Here is an 11,283-nt window from a genome sequence, read left to right as displayed (position 1 = left end):
GAAGCCGCTCTGTGATCCTTTCGTTCGCACTTCTGCTAAGCTATAATACACCCAGTGGGCGGCAGCATAAGGTTTGCACGGCTGCTAAAAACTGCTAGCGAGCGATCAACTTGGACTGACCCTCTTAGTACGATAAAGCCAGACAACGTACAATACCTGCGAATAAATCCGGTATTATGTGACTGAAACACAGTCGACTATACGTATTGGATAAATACTGTGCATTACTATATTATGAGACCCAGGCGCACCTTGGGGCTAATTCAAACCTGATCGCTCCCTAGTGTTTTTTGCAAAGCTGTGATCAGTTCAGAACTGTGCATGCATATGCACTGCAATTCGCAGGCGCGTCGCACTGGTACAAAGCGGATCGTTGCAGTGCGATGGGTTTTAAGAAGAATCCATTCGCACAGCCCGCCCAGCAAACGCCCAGCCACGCCTGCGTTTTTCCAAACACCCCCAGAAACCGGTCAGTTGACACCCATAAACGCCCTCTTTCTGTCAATCTCCTTGCGTTCGGCTGTGAGATTGGTATCGTTGCTAGAACCAGTGCAAAACCACAAAGGACTTCGTACCTGTATGACGCGTGTGCGCAGATTAGCTGTTTTTTTCACTGATCGCTACACAGCGAACAATGGCAGCTAGCGATCAACTCGGAATGACCCCCATAGTGACAGTTATATCTGGGAAACACAGAGTGAAACCACACAGCAGAGACAGGCACACACAGTCACAGGCAATGCAGAAATTATCACAATAAAGCTGCCCTGTATTATTACTATATATATATATATATATATCACAGCGCGGTCTGTGATCGTAGGATATATCAGAATACTAGTACAATATATTCTGGAAAGAGTACACTTTTTCTCAACAAACGCTGTCTGTGTCAAGATATGTAGGATACTCAAATGAATGTAAAGTCACGGCTCTGTATACAGGCGGCTTAACATGGGAGACTTTGCCCTGCAATGCCAGAGACCAGCTGCTGCTGCTATGCTGTAAAGATGGCACCTAGTGCCTCTGTGAGGGAGTGTGAGGCAGCTCCAGGGTGGGAAATCTGCAAGGAGATGGTGCCCTGGCCTGGGGGAGGGGCGACAGGTCAAGCGCTGGCTCCCCTATGCTGGACTTCCACCCCAGGTACTGGCATGCCTTATTAAATGGGGTGTTAGTACACCCAACCTGTAGACGCCCTGGTGGTCTAGTGGGGTCCCTGCCCAGTGACAGTGTCCATGACAGCGCTGTAACCCGTCTCCCTAGGTCGCGGTCGGAACGCGATTTAATGGTGGGTCCCGCCTGGGGCACCCTCTTACCTCCTCCCGCCACGCGAACCAGGAGTGCGGTCTGCGACTTTGTGCCTAAGCCGGACTTTGCCGAAAGTACCCGGGATCTGAGCCGCGGGAGTATGCGACGACGCTTGGGAGGTGCTGGAGCTGCAGAACTGAATTGTCACACTGACATACAGCGCAGACAGCCCAGCATAGAAAATCTTCTTAGAAAAGCTTTTTCAGGGCTGCCCAGTGCAGCCCTTCTGTTAGGTGACCTGCTGCTTTAGGCACCAACTCGAAACTGCGCTCTCAGTGCCTGGAGGCGGGGTTATAGAGGAGAACCCTGTGACGAAACAAGATGGACCTGGACTGAGAACCTTTTTATTTATCACTCGTTTCTCACAGTATAATGTACTTTTTAATCCTTGGCCCAGTCTAAGTATATACACCAGAGTATAGGTGTATCATATATACTGTTATTAGGTATATATTGCCCTTGCTATTACCTGCAATATAGTTTGTATTGGAAATATAAAGACCATTGCAATACTGTGTGACTATAGCAGGACAGGAGGGAGAGCCAGGTAATCGGGGCGGTAATTAGGTTACAACTACCAGAGGATGTACAATGGCTCACTATACTGGCTGAAATAGCCTTGGGATATCCTGACCCAGTCTCCTGAGTAGACTGTTTGGCACCAGAGGGGATCTGCCAGTCAGGTATATTAGGAGAGCAGGTCTCAATGTAGAAGATTCTATTGTGGTGGATCCTGTGAATCAGACATCAGCAGGGAACACTCTGAGCTGGGCATCGCTGTGCCACCAGAGGAAACCCTACCAGGACAGGGGCAGTGTGAGCCAGTACCCCAGGCTGGGGGACACAGGACTGTCTAGCAAATGGTAGTGGTAAGATACAGATTATTGCTACTTATGGATTGCTGACTGCAAGAGGATACGTGCTACCAATTACCCTGTAACGTGACCATCTTATGGCATTGTGCTGTCATAATAAAGACTTATTTATTATATATTCTGATCTGCCCGAGTGAATTAAATCCCACAGAGGGTAACCCCTGTCCCAGCAAAGTGTGGTTACCTCACAACCCCAATGCATCCAGGGACAGCCTAAAGCTGTAGCCCGTTGGTGCCTCTGGATCAAGATCCACTCTACACCCCGATGTTTTTCCTGTGGAAACCAATGTAACCTGCTGCAGAAAAAAACCTTTTTGAGAACAAGGCTGCACTAGGGACTAGGGTGGCAACGTGGAACAGTTACTATCTTGAGATTGGGCCCTGGTGGGTGAGAGACTTCCACCCTCCCTCATGCACCTCCTCCATGTGGGCTCTCACTGTGCAGAAGCTATTTCAGGACCTCTCCCTTTCTGTGTACTCTGTCTACAATGAAAAACTAAGGGGTATATTCAATTAGTGTTTGATTCTCTCTGACACTTCAGTAATCTATTGCGGGCTGTTTGTGCCCGTTTTCCCCGCTGATTCCAACCATTGATTTTAGTCATTTTAGACCGCGGCGGGGTCAAAAACACATGAATGAGCTGAGATTCCGCTCATCTGTGTGTTTTTCGCCATTTTCGACAGGGCGGAAAACTGGAACTTCAATTGAATAGCGATGTGTCGGAAAGTGCCGTCTTTTCGCCCTGTCGAAAATTTAGACACATACGGGTCTATTCAGTTGCTGTCGGATCCTCCCCAACGGGGAGGATCCGACAGTTAACTATTCAATTAGCGGTCAAAATCGGACAGGTTTTTGCCGTTTCCGACAATGCCAATCCGTCTTTTTTTTAAAGTCAGATTGACATTGTCAGCAACGAGGCAAAAACCTGTCTGATTTGGCCGCTACTCCGACAAAACACGTGGGTCCGTAGCTAATCCAGCGATCCACGTGTTTTCTGACAAGGCAAAAACGACAGTTTAATTGAATAGGTCGAATCTGGATTTGACCTTAAAATGTCGGAAACTGCCATTTTTTGAATATTGAAGTTCCTTGTCAGGAGTGAAGGCACTAATAGGTTAACTCCACCCAGAAGTTTTTTTTATTTTAGTTCTTAGCAGTAAAATTGGGTATACACTATACAATTATATGGCTGGTTTAATGGATGAGAGCAAATTACAAACGACCATTTACTTCCAAACACTGGAAAATGGACAAAAAATAAGAATTTACTCACCGGTAATTCTATTTCTCGTAGTCCGTAGTGGATGCTGGGAACTCCGTAAGGACCATGGGAATAGCAGCTTGGCAGGAGACTGGGCACAACTATAAAGAAAGCTTTAGACTACTGGTGTGCACTGGCTCCTCCCACTATGACCCTCCTCCAGACTTCAGTTAGGATACTGTGCCCGGAAGAGCTGACACAATAAGGAAGGATTTTGAATCCCGGGTAAGACTCATACCAGCCACACCAATCACACCGTATAACTCGTGATACAATACCCAGTTAACAGTATGATAACAACTGAGCCTCTCAACAGATGGCTCAACAATAACCCTTTAGTTAAGCAATAACTATATACAAGTATTGCAGACAATCCGCACTTGGGATGGGCGCGCAGCATCCACTACGGACTACGAGAAATAGAATTACCGGTGAGTAAATTCTTATTTTCTCTAACGTCCTAAGTGGATGCTGGGGACTCCGTAAGGACCATGGGGATTATACCAAAGCTCCCAAACGGGCGGGAGAGTGCGGATGACTCTGCAGCACCGAATGGGCAAACTCTAGGTCCTCCTCAGCCAGGGTGTCAAACTTGTAGAATTTAGCAAACGTGTTTGACCCCGACCAAGTAGCTGCTCGGCAAAGTTGAAGAGCCGAGACCCCTCGGGCAGCCGCCCAAGAAGAGCCCACCTTCCTTGTGGAATGGGCTTTCACCGATTTAGGATGCGGCAGTCCAGCCGCAGAATGTGCAAGCTGAATCGTACTACAGATCCAGCGAGCAATAGTCTGCTTTGAAGCAGGTGCACCCAACTTGTTGGGCGCATACAGGATAAAGAGCGAGTCAGTCTTTCTGACTCCAGCTGTCCTGGAAACATAGATTTTCAGGGCCCTGACTACGTCCAACAACTTGGAAGCCTCCAAATCATTTGTAGCCGCAGGCACCACGATAGGTTGGTTCAGATGAAACGATGATACCACTTTGGGGAGAAACTGGGGACGAGTCCTCAATTCTGCCCTATCCATATGGAAAATCAGATAAGGGCTTTTACATGACAAAGCCGCCAATTCTGATACACGCCTGGCCGAAGCCAAGGCCAACAACATGACCACTTTCCACGTGAGATACTTCAATTCCACGGATTTAAGTGGCTCAAACCAATATGACTTTAGGAAATCCAACACCACGTTGAGATCCCAAGGTGCCACAGGAGGCACAAATGGGGGCTGGATATGCAGCACTCCCTTAACAAAAGTTTGAACTTCAGGTAGTGAAGCCAGTTCTTTCTGGAAGAAAATCGATAGAGCTGAAATCTGGATCTTAATGGAACCCAATTTTAGGCCCATAGTCACCCCTGACTGTAGGAAGTGCAGGAAACGGCCTAGCTGAAATTCCTCCGTTGGGGCCTTCCTGGCCTCACACCACGCAACATATTTTCGCCATATGCGGTGATAATGGTTTGCGGTTACTTCTTTCCTAGCTTTAATCAGCGTAGGAATGACTTCCTCCGGAATGCCCTTTTCCTTCAGGATCCGGTGTTCAACCGCCATGCCGTCAAACGCAGCCGCGGTAAGTCTTGGAACAGACAGGGCCCCTACTGCAGCAGGTCCTGTCTGAGCGGCAGAGGCCATGGGTCCTCTGAGATCATTTCTTGGAGTTCTGGGTACCAAGCTCTTCTTGGCCAATCCGGAACAATGAGTATAGTTCTTACTCCTCTTCTCCTTATTATCCTCAGTACCTTTGGTATGAGAGGAAGAGGAGGGAACACATAAACCGACCGGTACACCCACGGTGTCACTAGAGCGTCCACAGCTATCGCCTGCGGGTCTCTCGACCTGGCGCAATATCTTTCTAGCTTTTTGTTTAGGCGGGACGCCATCATGTCCACCTGTGGCTTTTCCCAACGGTTTACAATCAGTTGGAAGACTTCTGGATGAAGTCCCCACTCTCCCGGGTGGAGGTCGTGCCTGCTGAGGAAGTCTGCTTCCCAGTTGTCCACTCCCAGAATGAACACTGCTGACAGTGCCAACACGTGATTTTCCGCCCATCGGAGAATCCTTGTGGCTTCTGCCATTGCCGTCCTGCTTCTCGTGCCGCCCTGTCGGTTTACATGGGCGACCGCCGTGATGTTGTCTGACTGGATCAGTACCGGCTGGTTTTGAAGCAGGGGTTTTGCCTGACTTAGGGCATTGTAAATGGCCCTCATCAGAATATTTATGTGCAGGGAAGTCTCCTGACTTGACCATAGTCCTTGGAAGTTTCATCCCTGTGTGACTGCCCCCCAGCCTCGAAGGCTGGCATCCGTGGTCACCAGGACCCAGTCCTGTATGCCGAATCTGCGGCCCTCTTGAAGATGAGCACTCTGCAGCCACCACAGCAGAGACACCCTTGTCCTTGGAGACAGGGTTATCAGCCGATGCATCTGAAGATGCGATCCGGACCACTTGTCCAACAGGTCCCACTGAAAGGTTCTTGCATGAAACCTGCCGAATGGAATTGCTTTGTAAGAAGCTACCATCTTTCCCAGGATCCGCGTGCAGTGATGCACCGACACCTGTTTTGGTTTTAGGAGGCCTCTGACTAGAGATGACAGCTCCTTGGCCTTCTCCTCCGGGACAAACACTTTTTTCTGTTCTGTGTCCAGAACCATCCCCAGGAACAGAAGACTTGTCGTAGGGACCAGCTGTGACTTTGGAATGTTTAGAATTCAGCCGTGCTGTTGTAGCACCTCCCGAGATAGTGCTACCCCGACCAACAACTGCTCTCTGGACCTCGCCTTTATCAGGAGATCGTCCAAGTACGGGATAATTAAAACTCCCTTCTTTCGAAGGAGTATCATCATTTCGGCCATTACCTTGGTAAAGACCCTAGGAGCCGTGGATAGACCGAACGGCAACGTCTGGAATTGGTAATGACAATCCTGTACCACAAATCTGAGGTACTCCTGGTGAAGATGGTAAATGGGGACATGCAGGTAAGCATCCTTGATGTCCAGTGATACCATGTAATCCCCCTCGTCCAGGCTTGCAATAACCGCCCTGAGCGATTCCATCTTGAACTTGAATTTTTTTATATATGTGTTCAAGGATTTCAAATTTAAAATGGGTCTCACCGAACCGTCCGGTTTCGGTACCGCAAACATTGTGGAATAGTAACCCCGTCCTTGTTGAAGTAGGGGTACCTTCACTATCACCTGTTGTGAATACAGCTTGTGAATTGCCTGTAACACTGCCTCCCTGCCTGAGGGAGTGGTTGGCAAGGCAGATTTGAGGAAACGGCGGGGGGGAGATGTCTCGAATTCCAGCTTGTACCCCTGAGATACTATCTGAAAAATCCAGGGATCCACCCGTGAGCGAGCCCACCGATTGCTGAAATATTTGAGACGGGCCCCCACCGTACCTGGCTCCGCCTGTGGAGCCCCAGCGTCATGCTGTGGACTTAGAGCACAGGTTCTCAAACTCGGTCCTCAGGACCCCACACAGTGCATGTTTTGCAGGTCTCCTCACAGAATCACAAGTGAAATAATTAGCTCCACCTGTGGACCTTTTTAAATGTGTCAGTGATTCATTAATACACCTGTGCACCTGCTGGGTTACCTGCAAAACATGCACTGTGTGGGGACCTGAGGACCGAGTTTGATGACCACTGACTTAGAGGAAGCGGGGGAGGACTTTTGCTCCTGGGAACTGGCTGTATGCTGCAGCTTTTTTCCCCTACCTCTGTCTCTGGGCAGAAAGGACGCGCCTTTAACCCGCTTGCCTCTATTGGGCCGAAAGGACTGTACCTGATAATACGGTGCTTTCTTTGGCTGTGAGGGAACATGGGGTAAAAATGTAGACTTCCCAGCTGTTGCTGTGGAAACGAGGTCCGAGAGACCATCCCCGAACAACTCCTCACCCTTATAAGGCAGAACTTCCATGTGCCTTTTGGAATCTGCATCTCCTGTCCACTGCCGAGTCCATAACCCTCTCCTGGCAGAAATGGACATTGCACTAATTTTGGATGCCAGCCGGCAAATATCACTCTGTGCATCCCTCATGTATAAAAGTGCGTCTTTTATATGCTCTACGGTTAGCAATATAGTGTCCCTGTCTAGGGTATCAATATTTTCTGACAGGGAATCTGACCATGCAGCTGCAGCACTGCACATCCATGCTGAAGCAATAGCTGGTCTCAGTATAACACCTGTGTGTGTATATATAGATTTCAGGATAGCCTCCTGCTTTCTATCAGCAGATTCCTTCAGGGCGGCCGTATCCGGAGACGGTAGTGCCACCTTCTTTGACAAGCGTGTGAGCGCTTTATCCACTCTAGGGGATGTTTCCCAACGTGACCTATCCTCTGGCGGGAAAGGGTACGCCATTCGTAACCTTTTAGAGATTACCAGTTTCTTATCGGGGGAAGCCCACGCTGCTTCACACACCTCATTTAATTCCTCAGATGGAGGAAAAGCTACTGGTAGGTTTTTCTCTCCAAACATAATACCCTTTTTTTGTGGTACTGGGGGTAACATCAGAAATGTGCAACACATTTTTCATTGCCTCAATCATGTAACGTGTGGCCCTACTGGAAGTTACATTAGTTTCATCGTCGTCGACACTGGAGTCAGTATCCGTGTCGACATCTGTGTCTGCCATCTGAGGTAGCGGGCGTTTTAGAGCCCCTGATGGCTTTTGAGACGTCTGGGCAGGCACAGGCTGAGAAGCCGGCTGTCCCACATTTGGTATGTCGTCAAACCTATTATGCAAGGAGTCGACACTGTCGCGTAATTCCTTCCACAACACCATCCACTCAGGTGTCGACCCCGCAGGGGGTGACATCACATTTACAGGCATCTGCTCCGCCTCCACATCAAACATGTCGACACAGCCGTACCGACACACCGCAAACACACAGGGAATGCTCTGGCAGAGGACAGGACCCCACAAAGCCCTTTGGGGAGACAGAGAGAGAGTATGCCAGCACACACCAGAGCGCTATATAATACAGGGACTAACTGAATTATATCCCCTTATAGCTGCTTTTTATATATATATATATATATATATATACACATATACTGCGCCTAAATTTAGTGCCCCCCCTCTCTTTTTTACCCTTCTGTAGTTGTAGACTGCAGGGGAGAGCCAGGGAGCTTCCTTCCAGCGGAGCTGTGAGGGAAAATGGCGCCAGTGTGCTGAGGGAGTTAGCCCCGCCCCTTTTTCGGCTGACTTCTCCCGCGTTTTTGAAACTCTGGCAGGGGTATTAATTTACACCTATATAGCCTCTGGGACTATATATGGTGTATATTTGCCAGCCAAGGTGTGTAATATTGCCCTCAGGGCGCGCCCCCCCCCCCCCCTGCACCCATCAGTGACCGGAGTGTGAGGTGTACATGAGGAGCAATGGCGCACAGCTGCAGTGCTGTGCGCTACCTTGGTGAAGACCGAAGTCTTCTGCCGCCGATTTTCCGGACCTCTTCTTGCTTCTGGCTCTGTAAGGGGGACGGCGGCGCGGCTCCGGGAACGAACACCAAGGTCGGGTCCTGCGGTCGATCCCTCTGGAGCTAATGGTGTCCAGTAGCCTAAGAAGGCCAAACTACCACCAGTTAGGTAGGTTCGCTTCTTCTCCCCTTAGTTCCTCGCTGCAGTGAGTCTGTTGCCAGCAGATCTCACTGAAAATAAAAAACCTAAATATACTTTCTTTCTAGGAGCTCAGGAGAGCCCCTAGTGTGCATCCAGCTCAGCCGGAAACAAGATACTAACTGAAGTCTGGAGGAGGGTCATAGTGGGAGGAGCCAGTGCACACCAGTAGTCTAAAGCTTTCTTTATAGTTGTGCCCAGTCTCCTGCGGAGCCGCTATTCCCATGGTCCTTACGGAGTCCCCAGCATCCACTTAGGACGTTAGAGAAACTGTTGTTCGTACAAACTCGTTTAATCCATCAGAGGTTGAGGTCCTAATTCAGAGTTGATCACAGCAGCAAATTTGTTAGCAGTTGGGCAAGACCATGTGCACTGCAGGGAAGGGGGGGGGGGCAGATATAACATGTGCAGAGAGAGTTAAGGGCCTTACACATTAAGCGATCCGCCACCGAGCTGCCCGACGGTGGATACGGCCGACCTAGCGGCGGGGAGTTAAGTTTCTTAACCGTCACCCGGCTCCATGGAAGTGCTGGCAAATATGGACGCGATCGTCCATATTGGCCTGCTTGTACAGGCGATGGGGCACCAGCGCTGAAGGAGCGCGGGGCCGCACATCGTTCATCGCTGATGCCTCCACACTGAAAGATATGAACGGTATCTCGTGAACGAGATCATTTATATCTTTGAGTATTATCGGCCAGTGTGTAGGGCCTATTAGATTTGGGTGGGGTGTGTTCAAATAGAAAACTAAATTGCAGTGTAAAAAATAAGATTTTACTCACCGGTAAATCTATTTCTCGTAGTCCGTAGTGGATGCTGGGAACTCCGTAAGGACCATGGGGAATAGCGGCTCCGCAGGAGACTGGGCCCAACTAAAGAAAGCTTTAGGTCACCTGGTGTGCACTGGCTCCTCCCACTATGACCCTCCTCCAAGCCTCAGTTAGGATACTGTGCCCGGAAGAGCTGACACAATAAGGAAGGATTTTGAATCCCGGGTAAGACTCATACCAGCCACACCAATCACACCGTATAACTTGTGATACTATACCCAGTTAACAGTATGAAATATAACTGAGCCTCTCAACAGATGGCTCAACAATAACCCATAGTTAGGCAAAAACTACATACAAGTATTGCAGACAATCCGCACTTGGGATGGGCGCCCAGCATCCACTACGGACTACGAGAAATAGATTTACCGGTGAGTAAATTCTTATTTTCTCTGACGTCCTAGTGGATGCTGGGAACTCCGTAAGGACCATGGGGATTATACCAAAGCTCCCAAACGGGCGGGAGAGTGCGGATGACTCTGCAGCACCGAATGAGAGAACTCAAGGTCCTCCTCAGCCAGGGTATCAAATTTGTAGAATTTTGCAAACGTGTTTGCCCCTGACCAAGTTGCAGCTCGGCAAAGTTGTAAAGCCGAGACCCCTCGGGCAGCCGCCCAAGATGAGCCCACTTTCCTCGTGGAATGGGCTTTTACTGATTTAGGATGCGGCAATCCAGCCGCAGAATGCTCCAGCTGAATTGTGTTACAAATTCAGCGAGCAATAGTCTGCTTAGAAGCAGGAGCACCTATTTTGTTGGGTGCCTACAGGATAAAAAGCGAGTCAATTTTCCTGACTCCAGCCGTCCTGGAAATATAAATTTTTAAGGCCCTGACTACGTCCAGTAACTTGGAATCTTCCAAGTCCCTAGTAGCGGCAGGCACTACAATAGGTTGGTTCAAGTGAAAAGCTGATACCACCTTAGGGAGAAACGGGACGAGTCCTCAATTCTGCCCTATCCATATGGAAAATCAGATAAGGGCTTTTACATGACAAAGCCACCAATTCTGACACACGCCTGGCCGAAGCCAAGGCCAATAACATGACCACTTTCCACGTGAGATATTTCAAATCCACAGTTTTAAGTGGCTCAAACCAATGTGATTTTAGGAAACTCAACACCACGTTGAGATCCCAAGGTGCCACAGGAGGCACAAAAGGGGGCTGAATATGTAGCACTCCCTTTACAAATGTCTGAACTCCAGGCAGTGAAGCCAGTTCTTTCTGGAAGAAAATCGACAGAGCCGAAATCTGGACCTTAATGGAACCCAAGTTTAGGCCCATAGTCACTCCTGACTGTAGGAAGTGCAGAAAACGACCCAGCTGAAATTCCTCTGTTGGGGCCTTCCTGGCCTCACACCACGCAACATATTTTCGCCAAATACGGTGATA

This window comes from Pseudophryne corroboree, chromosome 8, assembly GCF_028390025.1.
Source record: "Pseudophryne corroboree isolate aPseCor3 chromosome 8, aPseCor3.hap2, whole genome shotgun sequence".
In the NCBI taxonomy this organism is placed as follows: Eukaryota; Metazoa; Chordata; class Amphibia; order Anura; family Myobatrachidae; genus Pseudophryne; species Pseudophryne corroboree.
This window is presented reverse-complemented; position numbering follows the sequence as displayed.